This window comes from Lepisma saccharinum, chromosome 5 (assembly GCF_977018435.1).
Source record: "Lepisma saccharinum chromosome 5, izLepSacc3.1, whole genome shotgun sequence".
Taxonomy (NCBI): Eukaryota; Metazoa; Arthropoda; class Insecta; order Zygentoma; family Lepismatidae; genus Lepisma; species Lepisma saccharinum.
Window position 1 is genome coordinate 5,355,164 of NC_139233.1, and position 16,561 is coordinate 5,371,724.

The 16,561-nt window shown below is 38.5% G+C and overlaps 1 protein-coding gene across 2 annotated transcripts in view; it reads left to right on the forward strand.

The window, feature by feature from the left end:
* LOC145987627 (serine/threonine-protein phosphatase 4 regulatory subunit 1-like) overlaps positions 1 to 16,561 on the forward strand; it is a 286,327-nt gene that overhangs the window by 124,514 nt on the left and 145,252 nt on the right. The gene's annotated exons all lie outside the window — the stretch shown is intronic.

The following is a 16,561-nucleotide window of genomic DNA, read 5'->3' on the forward strand; positions in this document are numbered from 1 at the left end:
AAATATGTGCCTTTGACTGACCTCTACTTTATGTTTGAATGTGTGTGTGTACACACAGTGTGATGCCGCCTCGGTGGCCAAACCCTTGAGTGTCCAACTCATGAAAACGGGAAAGAAAATTCCTGGTTCGAGTCCTGGCCTGGGCATGCATTTTCTTTTCAGGGCTCTTATAATTTTCGTCTAACAATTCATTCCCAGCTCAGCGATTGGCCAGAAGTGGCAGAAAAGGGACGCAAATTAAGAGAATTACAAATTCCCCATGTTGGGGACTTCAAAAAAAATTCGATTTGTGCAACAGTCCGTGTTTTAATTTTTTTAAGGATTAGGTTATATGCGCACACCCTTCAAAACCGTTCTTTATACAGTTTCAAGTGCATATAAATATGAAAAAATGGTATGATAGGAAATTGACTGACGAAGGTAATGAATTAAATGGTCAGAACCGCTAAGTTGAATTTTTCATCTGAGGGGTGTAAGTTCGTATTTAGGGGTTGTAAGTGTAATTTTAGAGCCATAAACATCACAAGTCGGGCCTTTGTGAAAAATTTAGAGGGATGGTGAGGAAAATTTCTGTAGGTGTTGGGGTGTGTTGATATATCGCTGCCTAGAGGTGTACTACATTGCATGTCATCCCCAAATTTTACTCCTGCCAAGGCTAATACTAGTAAACCAAACAGAGAGGATTCACCCTAGCTCCTAAAACACGACCCCGTTATTACTTCCTATATATATATATTATTTATATTTGCATTGCTATTACTACACAACCAGTTTCTGCCTTTCAGTTAATCACGATGCTTTGATAAACTAAGGTAGCGCGCGCAAACGCAAGTCAGCGTCCATTTCTTATCAAGCATTGTAACGCATTTTCCCGACGACTTGGACTTGGACACCCTCGACACTTGCATTGGCGTTCGGCGATCAGTCTGTTGTCGGCTGCAGTTTCTTTCATTGGCATGCTCGGAGTTGCATGGCTGCACCGGAAGTGGCTTGCATATTACATTACTCCCCCCGGCCCGGAGACCAGGCGCGCCCTCCCATGACCACATCCGTTCCCATACTGAGAAACTGTGGCGAAGGGCTTTCCAGAGTATCTTTTCATCAAAGACTCCGAGAACGGTTTATCTTTTTTTCTTGTATACCTTCTCAGAAAACTTGTGGATGGAATAACTTGAGTTTAGCACCATAGGGAGATGCCGCTTTGAATTCTGGGAAACCTACAAGTCCGTGAGCAGTCGAGTTCAAGATAATTTATATTTTAAATATTTTTTAACAAAATCCCAATTACTTTGACACAAACCAAATTTACCAACTTATAGTTTTAGTCAAGGATATGCTTTTAAGTGTCGAAACACCTTATTTGATTGTTGTATCAGCATATCCGTATCTTTTTAATTTGCTGTGTACGATACTACAACCTTCAAATTTTAACCGTCCTCAAAGGGCTCTTTAAACCCCTTTTTTAACTGTAAGTTTAGGATTTTAGATAAGAGAATTTTTCCTCCAACGCTTTGAAGGGTGCAAAATGGCCATAGTACAGTAGCACCCGAAACCCGAAAATGTTAATTAATTCATATTGTTTGGAGTATCAAGCACCTTAGCATTCTTGGTGATTACACCTGCCTGCATGGGTTTGGATTTCTCGCAGGTTAGTGTTGTCACTGAATAATTTCAGCATGATGATTCCAAAAATTAAATCCATTTTTACCCATCACGTCTAGTTTTTTCAGAAAACAGCAGCATATTAATTGCCTTAATTTCACAATAAAATGTGTAAGTTCTATCATTTCACTAATAGATGTCTCTGTTTACATAGTAAAATACTGATTTTCTACAATACAAATTCTCCAATTTTGAACTGTAAATGCAAATAGAATAGAAAGCCTTTAATCCACCTTTTACCGTCACAAGACGCATTGGCATGAAAATTGTATGGACTTTGGTTACGTAAGTTTTATTTTCGAAATCCCTCATAAAAATTTAGCTCACAAAATGTCCAAAACTCAATGTTATAATATGGTGGGTTGATTGAACTTAATGACGTGGAGAAAAATCATTACGTGATGAGAAGAAATTCGTCATTTCCGTGATCAGCATTCAAAATTCCTCCAAAATCACCTATTGGCTTGTAAACAACCGAAATTTCAGTTGTGTAAATTTATTTTGTTGCGTTCTATAATAGGCGTAATGGAATGGCGAATATGAGAATTTTGATTGTGAAAAATCCTTACGTGATGGGAAAAAAAATGGATGTCATTTCCGTGTCATCAGCATTCAAAATATTTCCAGAATCACCTCGATTACTCTCTCATAATTTCTGCTTCAAGGGTATCTTTAGTAATGTATTTGAGTTATTTCGCGATTTTGTGTCATGATCACGGCTTCTCTTCTTGAAATGGTTTGGAATATACTATAATTCTAATTGCACCCGAAAGAAAAATTGATAAATTATTAAAATGGAGGGTGGATCAGATGTCCATGTGTTTACGTAAGGGCGCTTAGTTATCCCGATTTTCAGTTTAATTATTGTATTGGTCTGATGAAAAATTATATGTAGTGAATGTAGATCTATTGGAATTAATTAATGCATGTGTTTGATATAGCAATTCATTGGCTCAAAGTGCTTTTGGAGTACGAATAGGACATGGACACAATGTTTTCATTTGACTTCATTGTGCAAGAATGCAATAAATACTTATAACTTATATCTTATGCAGCTGCTGCTTGAAAATATTCAATGCAAGTACTGAAAACATTAACTGAATTGTCCCAGTCCACCCACCCTGGAGTATCTGGTCAGCATAATAAAATGTCTTTCTGCACAACCGGAACACAAAAATAGTGTACTAAGAAGCGTTAAGGGCATGCGATACAGTTTCCACGGGACTCCTCCAAAGTGGCAGTGTGCCAACTTAGCTCTGTTGGAGCCAGATCTGGCTCTTTCGTGCACTCGTTCGGCTGTGTACTGGGACGCCCACCCCCGTGCCCCACTATGATGCCATCACTGGTTCCGGCCCACATAGACCAACTTTTGTCATAATTATACATTTTCCCCTCTTATCTCCCCAGCTACTTCTTTATAGCGCCGTGTTTGACGTGAAATTGACATAATATTGTTATCAGGGAATTCTTTAGTTTCGATTTCGTACGACCATCGGTGGATAACTGAGATGTGCGATGCCGCTGGATCTATATTTTAAAAACTAAGAGTAAATTGTCGTCAATTTAGAGTTAACGATGATATCAGTGCCCCACACCCCTTTGACAACTAACATTACCCTTGGAGGCGCTTTATCCAGTCTTCGTAAATCTAGCTCCTTGAAGTCGGTCTTAACTCAATTTAAGGTGAAATTTAGTTCTTTTATCCGCATCAGGGTTGGCACAATGAAAGGAGGCAAGGAGGAAAGCATTGATCTTATGGGAGTACCATTTGATTCGTTCTCCTGGAAATATGAAACTTCCGATGGACTAGAAAAATATATCAACGGGAAAAGGTCAGTTTGAAGATGGATTTCACCAGCGGAAAAGTCGAAACTTGCATTTGATTAGCCGTAACTTGATGTTGAAGTTACATGGAATTCCGAAAATTCTTATTCATCATATTTTTCAAACATCGTTTCTAGCGTAATAATCACTTGCGCTTCCACTTGCAACATGGAGAGAAATTCATATTCTTGGATACACCCAGGGTGTTTTTAGTAGCAGTGCCCATTCGGGCGATATTGAAATAAATACACAATTGGTGCGGAACTGTATCTCCTCCCCTTAACACCCTACTATGAATATTTGTTTCCCGTTGCTTCTGCTCAAGCGCTAGTTCATTTTTTTTTCATGCTTTGTTTTTTGTTGCTTCTACTCAACTGTATTCTTTGTGCGTTAAAACGTAAATTTTGGATGTAAAATGCGCACACACAGTGCGAGTCTTGTATTTAGAAAAGTCCCTTCCGAGGTAGGAGAGGTTCACCGTGACGAAAAATATTGTTTACTTGTTTACAACTGTTTTTCCCCCAGGTTTTGGTAGCCTTCGAAGAAAGGCCAAATTTGTAAGGTATTTAGCTTTCTATCTGACCTTTCCGGAGTTGCAATGGAAGAGCATTTAGAATTCTTCATTTGTTCTAGTGTTGTGATTATCTCAATGCTGCAGGGATAAGAGTTGTATCATTGTTACCACACACAGAACCCGAAACATGTCAATTGACACAAAAATGTTGACTGCAATAACACATTGACGTGCATAAACTGCAAATTATGCACTTTTTGGTGTGTCAAAATACACACAGAAATGCATATAAGGATACTTTTATCAGCTCATGTTCCGTGTGATGCATTAAAAATGCATCATTTGGAAAGATCAGACAAGATCATTTCAAATAACAGAATCACACATTTAGCTGTGTCGATGCATTACAAGTGAAATTTTATCATCTTTGAAATTGATCTTTCCAAATTTTGTAGTGCATCACACGGAACATGAGCTGATAAAAATACCCTTTTATGCATTTCTGTGTGTGTTTTGACACACCAAAAAGTGCATCGTTTGCAGTTTATGCACGTTAATGTGTTATTGGAGTCAACATTTTTGTCTCAATTGACACGTTTCGGGTTCTGTGTGCAATAGCATCAAACACGTTACATGGCACAAATATTTATAACTGCATCAGTAAAAAAACAAGAATAGCAATTGAGGCACCAGCATGCAAGGGAGAAATGTTTTCATATATTTTTTTTCACTTCGAAGTCTGCATTTTCCGAGAGACGGAAGAACTGGGTACGCCTATACGCTTTGTTGTTTTACTCTAGCTTACCCCTGCCGTACGAGAAACTTACCTGAGGGGGCTCACAGGTCCATACTTTTTATCACAATTTGTTATTGAATCAAAACTTTTTTTGTCGTTTAAGTGCACTTATTTATTAATTATAATAATTACAAAAATTACCATCATTACCAACCATTTGTACACTGTCACTGGCATGAGTGTGCCTAATAAGTAATAGCACGCATGCAAAGGGGATGCCTGATATGCCTACGAAGTGAATTTTGCCCCCTATGTACGTACCATTTGTTTTTATGAACATACGCGACAAACCCAGAGCGAAAAATGTGTACATATAAAAACTGTTTCGTCATAAATACTTACTCCACATTAAACTAGACATATGCCCACAGATAATGAATGACATTTCTCTATTATTCCTTGACCTGTCACCAGGTTTTTTACTACTGGATTTGGATTGCTTTGAAAACTTTCTTCTTCATTGGAAATTGTTTGGTCATTTTGTCTTTGTGCAACAATGAGAAATTAAGTTTTCCATAAATGTAGAGGTTAAGTTTTTCGAATTGTTGTGTGGACCGACTATAAATAGTTCAATATACTGATTAGTGAATTAATTACATTCAAAAGCTCTGGTTTACTCTCATAAAATTGGTTGTATGTTAGCTCAGGACAGCAGCCTCTTACACACATGTTCATGTGTACTATGGAGGCACATTTGACAGTGGTCCGGATCCCACTTTCAACTGTAGATCCGATCCCGATTAGCCTATCTGTGCATATAGTGGACTTATAACCCAGCTCAAACGAATCATGTGCTCTAATTTGCAGAATGATTTCGTCTGGAAAAGTAAGGGAATTTTGTTCTTACCAAATTGTAGGCACCATGTACGAGAACTGACAGTAACAGAAACGACAGTTTATGTTCAAGACAGCATTGTACGTTTCTTTAACATGCAGATTCCAATATTTATACACTGGACTAATGCACTCGACCGTAGATTACATATACGCAACATGTGTTATAGATAGAGGCATGCATATTTCGTTTTTGACGAAGACACGAAATTTGAAATAATACACTGTAAAGTTCATTTTTCATGTTTGTGAGAGGTGTGAGGTGCATTTTCCTACCATATTTTGTCACGAAATGGTGCGAGATGAACTGTAAAATGTGACCACTCCCTCAAACACGAAATTTAGAGTTTATTTGCCGATGTGACACTTTCTGAAGTCTGAATTATCCTGTGAGTTATGCAATTCACGGAAAATTAATACTCTGGTAACTATATGAATGTATTTTTATTTTGTGTAATAAGTGTAGTTTTTCAAATCGAATTTATTATTATATTCACCATTTTAATACCGAAATGCCACTGTATATTGCCCATTTTTTGTACCGAAATCTTGATCTTCCTTTCACCATAAATATGTGGTGGCTCTTAGTCATAGATTACTGCGTAACAATCGCCTTAGAACTTGAATACTTTTTTTTCCGACTACAGTATTTACATGTGCAGATACTGCTGAGAATATTTTGCACACAGTGCTGGGTTGTTCGTGATGCTTGAGCTTCGAGTGTTCGTTGTGATTTTAGGTGATTGACCAGTCAGAAGCTTGATATCGTGTTTATTGATCAGTCATGTCTCCTGCAGAACATGTATGTGGAAAGTGAACGATGGAGTGTGATGCATCTATAAGTTATGGACTCGAATATTGGACACTAACTTGGAAGATTTTTATGGCTTTTATTCCCCTGTTGCCTCATGGCCTCTCTTTTATACTTTTAGATTGCCCTCAGTTTCCATGAACATTAGTTTATTTTTGTCACACTCGGTGTTTCTAATGAAATAATTTTTGACACCTTCGACGTTATACAAGCTTTGCTTTGTAATGATAACATTCGTATTGTAGTATTTTTACAAACGCGAAATTTTGTAAGAAGACGTAGCAGTTGAAGATTTACTGGACACATTTTTGATGACGCACGGCGACGTCTGTAGCGGAGTGGTTTATCAGTTGTGGCGCTTTCTGTATTGTTTGCCAACCACCACATTATGAACCTTAAATTGGCAACAAAGTACCGTGCGTCCATTTCGATCTGCAGCCGAGAGATCGGGAGAAGCGTGGCGGGCGGCGCTGACGGAGATGCCGACATTGCGGCCTGTAATGCCCGCTTATTTTTATAGACATATGCAGACATTTATATAAATATTGCAAAACGATCACTAACCTGTGTTATAACACGCAAAAGTTCTTTTGTAATTCAACCAAGTTCTGCTCTTATATACACAAAAAAATACGCTTTAGAAACGATGTTAAGAGCCACAGATAATAAAACATTTTAATCATAGTTTTGACCAGTAACGTCCTGCTTAAGTTTATATCCTTGAAAGAGTTTTGTGCCGATGGGGATCGTTTGGAGGTTTTGAATGTGCAACACTGTATCAAGATTACGCTGTAGAAGAAACCGTTAAAAGTCAATAGTGTTCGTGAGCTTCCTTGCAATCCGAAATCTCCGAGCTCGAGTTTTTTGTTCCTTCGCGACTAGATGAAGACAGAGTTGTAAATATAGTGGCGAGCAATGTAAACCAAGAGCGTGTTAATTTCGTACTGTGCGCAAGAGTGTTATTCTTGGTTACTTGCAGTTACTTGTTTGTGTTATTGTAGTGTGTATGTGTGACGTGTCAGTGAGACGATTGGAATGCCAGCCGCAAGATTCACGTTAGAACAATGATTTTTTTATGTATGACACGTACCTACGTGAAAACAAACTCGTGTCGAGACGTGTGTAGGTAATTTGTACAGAAATTCCCATGCGTTTCAACTCCACACAGAGATACGGTTAGACATCTTGTCCTTAAATTACGAGAAACTGTATCGTTAAATTTTAAAACACCTAAGCAAAAACGACGGATTCTAACCGAAGCAAAACGAAGCAAAACTCGATGATATTGGTGCAGCGTTAGAACGTTCTCCAAACAAACCTCTACGCCGTGTTTCACAAGAGGTGGGCGTGTCAAAATCATCGACACATACAGTCACTAAGCTACTAAAATTAAAACCATACTCTTATAACACAGGTTAGTGCTCGTTTTGCAATATTTATATAAATGTCTGCATATGTCCATAAAAATAAGCGGGCATTTCAGGCCGCAAATGTCGGCATCTCCGTCAGTACCGCCCGCCACGCTTCTCCCGATCTCTCGGCTGCAGATCGAAATGGACGCACGGTACTATGTAAAGTTGCAGTGGGAGCATTTTCTTTCGTCATAAGAAAGTTGGTACCCTTGCCTTGACCCTCTGTACCCCCTAGAGAAAGTGAAACATCTTGCATGGTTTATGAAGATTTTGTTGTTTATGAACGTTTTCCGTGGATTTTAGCTCTCGGAAATGTGTTATTGTGAAGTAAAGTACGTCTGTTACCTTAGCATGTTACTTTACTGTGGAGCAGAACAGCCCGAAGGCTTGACGCAAGTGAATAAAGCACCCAAAACGACTTTCCACAACAGCAGCTATAATTTTACGTAGTTAGGTTAGAATTGTTAGGTTTGGTTGGTACTGATAGTTATTTTCGGCGTGTTCTTTCGCTATTTTAGTGTACATACAAACAGTTTTACTAAAAAAAGCAGGGAAAATACTTCGAAATTGAAGGTTTTAACGTACGTGTGCCATTCTTTAGTATTAACTATCTCTGTTATTTGTGCTTTCCTAACGCTGGAACCACTTTTACATTACATAAAACATTGAAGTATGTCGATTAAACAAAATCGACGTAATTCTCGAAGGGGTACAGTGGGTAAACGGTCCCAGAAACTTTATGGGAATGAAGGAATGCCCAAAGAAAGAACACATAAGCGAATATTATACAACCAGAAAGGAAGACTTCTTGCAGGCCAACAAGGCTCGCTACCGGGATAATCCTCCTTTCTCACCCCTTTTTAACTTTATGGACAGGGTTTTAGATAATTTTTTTCCTCGTATACTTTGAAGAGTGTAAAATGTTCATATGTGCCAACACACCCAAAAATTTTAACTAATTGATTCATTCAGCACTCATCCTTATCGTCGCAATTAGCGTAAAGTGGCAGAAAAGCGACGCAAAATAACAAAATCAATCAAATCTTACAAATTATAACATGAACGTTTCAGAGGATAAAACAAAGTAAATGGCAGTAAATTGTAAAAGAAACTTCCTAGAGTTAAAATACTGATAAGTAACAGACTTTGTATATTTGGGAAACCATATTTCACAGCTCGAACACCAAAAGCATGTTGAAAAATTTAATAAAATATAATAGATGAAATGGAATTTTGAAAGGTAATTTTGGAAAACAAATGAGAAAAGAAATTCAAATTAGATACCATAATTTCAAAACCGGTGTATGTGACTGCAAATGCTGGATTCTAAGTCAACAAGATAAAATTGGAATAAATTGTTCACAAGTGACATCTTTCGGTCTTTAAGTGGAGTAACCTTAGGAGACAAAATTAGAAGTGAAGAAATCCAAAATAAACGGAAGGTCGAAGCAATGGTGGATTTTTTAATTATTATTAATTTTATATCAGAGTGGAATAAACATGTTCTGACGATGCCAGGTAGCACTTTGCCTCGAAAATTATTAAAGTACAGGCCATAAGGAATACCATATCAAGAGGAGAAGATAATGTTCATTCCCTATACGTGTTATTAGTTCATTTTTCTGTTGATGTAACTGAAAGCCGTAAGAAGATGGATATCTATACAAAACTTCTTTCAGGTCTTGGTTGGCTCCAGTGAACTGTCTTTGCTACGACATTGCCATGGCGACAGCGATCTCTGTCGTTCTCACACTCATTGTTAATTACTTCTTTCTTGGTCTCTGTGGGAAGTTCTCCTATTGCGGCAGTTCCCTTTGTACGAGGTGCTTTACATATATACTTATCTCATAGTGACGTATGCACTTCTAGGTTACTGTTGTTTGGAGTTTTTGGGGAATTTTTTCTCAACTCAGAAGTGGAAAGTGACCAGCGACTGTCATTTTTCTTCGCAATGTCACCTTAAAAAATGCTAGTGGAGTTGTAATTTTTATGTTCGCTTCTGAAATGTTTGTAATTTCTTGTTTTTACTATTGCATTTTGGGGAAGCACCACGACTTTCCCCGGTTTCAAATACTCGCCTGAGCAGGGGCGTTCTTTGTGAATGTCCCTTCATCAATTTTATGATGTCATCACACATCATTCATTCTCTTCACCACGATTAACCAAAGTTTGCACAAAAGCGACGCGAAATAACAAAATAATCAATCAAATAAGGACGACTTCCCAGTGAGATAAGCGAACATGCCAGTTCAATTGAATACATCGTTAATTGTCCCAATAACCGTACCTGAATCAGTTTTAGTTTCCATGTGGCGTAAATTCCGGTCTGTTGTAGCCCAATCAGCCCCCCCTCCCCACTTCAGTGTATGTCAGTGACTGAGCTTTCACACCGTCATTTGATTGGTTAGTCGTCAAATGGCGCCTAAAAGAAATCTGTGGACACGGTGAGAAAGAGAAATATTTGGAATATTTTGCAAATTGAAAATAATAATAATTGCACATAGCGGCAATACTTTCACGCGACGTTTACTCTTTTCCCACAGGGGCGATCTCTCATTGCGGTGTAAAGGATGACCATTTGCAAAAACTCAAATGCCAACTTGCCGTCCACATAATGCACCTTGGACTGCATTCTGCAGACTAGTGAAGCTCTGTGTGTGGACTCGCAGCAGTATAATCCTCTGTGGGCTCGTGTTGTGTCCATTTGTGTTTGTCCCTTCACCTTACCACCATTCATCCTCATCTTCACGATTACTCAAAAGTGGCAAAAAAGCGAAGTAAAATAATTTAGATCAATCTCCCTCCCCTTAACCAGTGGCTCTGGTGTGCGTTATCATTTCAATCGAGTGGCCGGCCACAACAGGAAAATTGCTAATTATAGTTTTTGTGATTAATTTTGTTTTGAAGGTGCTATGACCTGAACACAAAAAGTGTCACGTGATCAATTGTGAACTTTTATCTTGAACATCGTCTTGCATGACTGATCTTGTAGGAAGTTGTAAAATGCCGCCGGAAATTATTCAGACCGTAAATAGACGAATGTTTAAGTTCTATAGCAGTTCTTATTTAGAACTCGTTGACAACAAGATAATAATAGACGTAAGGCGTGTACTCAAGAGTGCGGGAATAGGAAGTAACAGCAAAATGTTATGCATGTAAAACTTGAAGCTAATGTAATTTTTTCTAACCTGAATCTGATGTCTTCAAATTTCCCTGAAATTTAGGCGTTTTTCTTCGAATTTTCCGTCATGCGGCAACACTGGTGAAATGTAAATAGTGGTGTACACTAATTTTTATCGCCGACGCGATTAACCAAAATCGGCAGAAAAGAGACGTATAATAAACCAGCTCAATCATACATAACCATATTCCTTTTTACGTTTGATTTTATGTTAATGGTAAGATTTATTTTTCAAATTTGACAAATTCCTGTCAAAATGTTATGCAAAAGCTGCGGATGTACAGTTGACGGGTGCTTTTGTGAACTACAAGACTTCCAGCATGTTGAGACCAACTGTTTAGGTGTTATAACACCATTAAGCCTTGTTTCCATGATTATGAAAAACTAAATATGCTGACCAAGGCAGTAATTTATTTTATTAAAAACATAAACTAAAACGTAACGTTTCAACCTTCTAGCAAGGTCTTCATCAGACTCTGTATCAAGTACAAAAGTGACAAGATACACAAAAAGGGCATTATATATACACAAACATTACTTTCTCCAGACTATTAGAAAGTTGTTAGGAACTTTCTAGCAGGTGGCTTTCACTTTCCAACTGTACTCTCACCTAAAAGGCTAAACATAATTACTTTCATATAGAATGTGAAGAGATATTCATATAGAATATCTCATGCTCTTTTTCCTTTATTTTTCTCCCTTCTCCTCTCCTCTTTCTCTCTTGTTCTTTCCACTCTTTCTAACACTTTCTTCCATTCTTTGTTTAACTTCAGTCCCCCATTCCAGTTCATTAGAAAGTGTTAGAAAGAGTGGAAAGAACAAGAGAGAAAGAGGAGAGGAGAAGGGAGAAAAATAAAGGAAAAAGAGCGTGAGATATTCTATATGAATATCTCTTCACATTCTATATGAAAGTAATTATGTTTAGCCTTTTAGGTGAGAGTACAGTTGGAAAGTGAAAGCCACCTGCTAGAAAGTTCCTAACAACTTTCTAATAGTCTGGAGAAAGTAATGTTTGTGTATATATAATGCCCTTTTTGTGTATCTTGTCACTTTTGTACTTGATTCAGAGTCTGATGAAGACCTTGCTAGAAGGTTGAAACGTTACGTTTTAGTTTATGTTTTTAATAAAATAAATTACTGCCTTGGTCAGCATATTTAGTTTTTCATATTTAGGTGTGCAAAGTAGTTTCGGTTGTTAACCATCAGGTTTTGAACCGCTGCTTAGTCGTTGCAAACCTTCGTTTGCAGGAAGCTGTCGCGATGCTTAGAACAGTAGTAGTTGGACGGTATTTGGTCTGGTGAGTAAGCTGGGCCAGGTTCTACTGGGTCATTTTCGAGACACGCGGCCGTGCGTTGTCATGGAGAAGTATTGCTGCCAGTTTCTGGTGCATCTAGTCGATTTCAGTAATCGTAATCTTGATAGAGGTGCGGTTCGGTTCAGTTCAGTCATTGCGGAGAACATATAGACAATCATTTTCGTCAAATGTCACAATGCCATCAAGAAATGAATCGTTCCTGTTGCTTACGAAACTCAGAAAAGACTTTCGGCGAAGGTTTTGGATTTCTTTCATTTCGCGCGACACGCTTTGCCAAGCTCTTCTAATTTTTCCAATTGATTAAAAATTCGAACAACTCTAGATCGGTCTAAGGTTTAGTTCCCCTGCACACTATCAAGTTTTTCGCGTGGTTCTTCTTCAATACTGGCCCTCAGTTAGTCATCGCATCAGCGACCGTCTTACCTTCAAAGCTTCCGTCTCTGTTTTTGAAATCTTTGGTACCAATGTTGATATGTATGTTCATTGACGGTCTCCTGGCCAAATGCTTTGTTGGTATTGCGAACAGTCTCTGCTGCGTTTCGTTCGATTTTGAATTCGTATAGTAAGGACGCTCACATTTGCTTTACTTCCATCCTAGTTTGACAGGTTGAAATGCAAGATGAACAGCGAAACCAAAACTGTTAGAGGGACGTTCACATTATAAAATGATGTACAGGGCGTTTCGTAAGTTCCTCCGGGATTTTGGAAGTGCTTTGACCAACTCACCCACGGGATGAGAACATGTCAGTGAAAAGAGTAAATATCATAGTTTTTAACCTAGCTACCTACCATAAATGTTTGATATGTTCTCCCATGGTGACTCGATAGACGTCAATCCTATAATATAGCTCTTGCCACACACGTTCCAACATATCAGCGTCAATACTAGCAACTGCATCCATGTTTCTTTGTCGAAAGTCGGTTAAATCTCTTGGCAAAGAGGCACGTACATTCAATCTTCAACAAAACCCCACAGAAAACCAGGTTGCACCTTAGCAATTGGTTCGGTTTTAGCAAATTCCAGGTCACAAAAAGCTTTCAGTTCAGCTGAAAACGCCACGTTTGCTGCACACTACTGGCGCCTAGCGGAGAAATAGGTAACAACGAAACAAACTTGCACACGTTCCCTACCTGGAGAAACTTACCATAGACAGTGTATTACATGGACTGTTAAGTTTGTTCAAACACAAGCTTCAGAGTCCAAAATAACTAAAGCTTCGTTTCGACTTCTTGGCTTACGTTTACTTTTTATTTCCCGTTTTTTTTTCTTCTTATTTTGAAGGCCGGAAGATTTTTTCTTCTTCTTCTTCCTGAAAAGGGACGCTCATTTTTACTTGATAAGGTCCGTTAGATAAGTTCGCTCGCAAGTTTATCACCACAACCAACAACTTCACATTCAACTTACGATTGGAGCTCATGAAAACAGGTGAAAATTATTATCCACGAGTTTTAGTCCGTTTTTTTGAACGGCAAAATGGTATGAGGGGAGGCAAGGAGCCTTTTTTTTATCTGGTCATGTTTGAACTTTTAAGGTTATACAAACAGGATGTGACGTAAGGATCCGAAGTATAGTAAATAGGGATGGTATTGTATGCTTGGTGAAAGGAGCGTCGAGCGATAAAAATATTCTCCGCGGGTTTTCTTACTTCCTCGCCAGAAATATGCTGGGAAGTCAAGTCAATGCTCCGGTTCACAAGAGGTCGTTCCTTGGAGAAGGGAAGAGGGTGTCCTAGCCTGATCAACGTGTTCCTTTTATTTTTTTGGTCAAACACTTTCGACTAGGTCACCTGCGATGTTTCGGAAACTTTCTGTTTGAACTGGGAATGGATTGTTTTACTTTGGGGGCGCGGGAGGGGATTCGTTTGAAGTCGAGTCGCCCCAACTTCCGGTCCTCTCGTACAATAACCTGCCTAGTGAAGCTTCTTGAGAAGGGTCCAGTGTGGGCCACTGCCCCCCCCCCCCAAGAAAACACCTGTCACCCATGGCCTGCTAGTTATTAGGGGAAAAAAAGGACTATCGGCATATAATTGCATTATGGTTCACTAATACAAGAAATCTCTAACTTCTGAACTTTTTTTGACAACTTATGTAATTTTGCTGTAGTGGGACCACACGCAAGAGGACCTGCGCAGTGTGCATCGTACTCGCGCGAGGAGGGAAGCTGTAGAGTGAAGCAGGAGGCTTCCGTATGCCCCGCGTTGAGCGGATGTAGAGAAAGATGCGCGAAGACTTCTGACGGAAGGTTCTTTTGTTTGTGGTCGATCTATACTGGGCGTCAGGTTGCCATTAAATGATTCATTGATTTGGGCCCGATTGTATAAATCAGTTGATCCTCGATTAGCCAGTAAAATTGATCTGCAGTCACGCTGAACTCTGATTTTGTGTTGTATAAGAGTTAAACCGAGATTAAGTCCCTGCGATCTGCGATCAAAGTTGACCCGCGATTTTTCTCCGATCAGCAGACATTGACCGTAGTTCAGCTGTTGTGACATGGCTGTACCATGGGCTGTACTAACGAATATTTGCTCGTAAAATGTGTTGCAAGTGAACGTATGCGGCAAAACGGGAGAATCAATTCATAAAATCCTGTTTCCATAATAATAAAGAAGAAGCATACACAACGAGGTGAACAATGATAAATATTTCTTCCATTTTTCTTTCTTCCCATATATCGTGTGTCATTGTTATTTACTGTTTCAAATACCATGTATTTTTTTCTTGAAATTTGCCTTAAATAACTGCAAGAGCATATTGTAACATTGTTTAATTGCACGATCAGAGAAAAGTAATTTGAGAACAATCGAGTGATGATACAAACAGAGAAAAAAATATGACCCGCTTAAGTTTTGTTGTTGATATCATTGTAAAACTTGCGTTGGGATGAAGAGGGAATATAAAAATATTACCATTTCGCTTTACTGCATCCAGCAAAGTGTTATTGCAATTCCATTTTGTCCGCAGAATGGAACAGAGCATATAACTTTGGCTGTAGTGTATATATCTACTGCCTTATGAACCGAGCACGTTGCATTTTAGTTGGTAAAGCTTTCTCTCCTCCCGATATATAAATAACACATAATTTATTTCGAATATTATTTGTTTTGGGCATAATTTACATCCGAGAGGACAAACGCGATTGTTGTTTCAATATTTCTTTCCATTCGGGAAAACGCAAACACATTTTACATGTCACAACGTAGGTTATTCAATTAAGTGCAAGCAAAATTCCGTATACTACTTACAGGAACTAATGGTCCACCTGTAAACGTTATCGTGTAATCACAAAATAAATATAATAAAAATCTCCTTACATGAACAATAGCTCTAAATCCGAGTATAAGAAAGTTGTTATCTCTCTTTTTAGCATTAAAAAGAAATACAGATTTTTTTTAAAAAAATTCTATTTATGCAAGCATATTTTTATCCCCTTTGCAACCGAGAACCGATAGTTGCTTTCGTTGTCAATGATAAATCATCCACGTGGAACTCGCACAAGCAATAAATGGCCGTTTAGTATCACATTTACGTGATTTTACTAAATTTGCAAAATGTTACGTCCAGCACCTCAGATTTATTCTTTATTCAAATATTAAATACATACATTTTCCGAAACCGACTTTAAAATGTTTGCTGTTCAGTGTTGGACAATTGGCAACATCACAGGCACACTAGCGACATGTCTGGATTTGCCACGTTGCCAAACGTATTTCTTTGACCCAAGATCAGGATTTGATCTAAGATCGACAAATCGACAATTTGCTTTATACAACATGATAGAAGCTTGAACTTAGTTCACTCACGGATCGTAGGTCAAATCTGATCTCCAGTTAGTGATGTTTATACAACCGGCCCTTGGTTATTTCATTTCGGTTTCCTGCCACTTTCAGCTAATCGCGAGGAACATTTATGCCTAGGCCGGGATTTGAACCCGGTACCTCTGAAGTCGTAGCACGTAGAGTTAAACACTCGGCCACACGGAATTCTTCTGTCAGGCTTCGAGACAAGATTTAGATATTTAGGCACAATTTGGCCACTGATGGATAATATTTAGACGCCAGAGCTGATCACCAAATTCAGTTCAATGCAGGAAAATCACGAGAAACTTACAATCATGCGCTTCTTAGGAATCAAGTGCAATTCAAATTTGTTTAAAATGTTCTTCTATTTTTGCAGTGAAAACTTTTTTTGTATTGTGGAACTGTTTGGTAGCA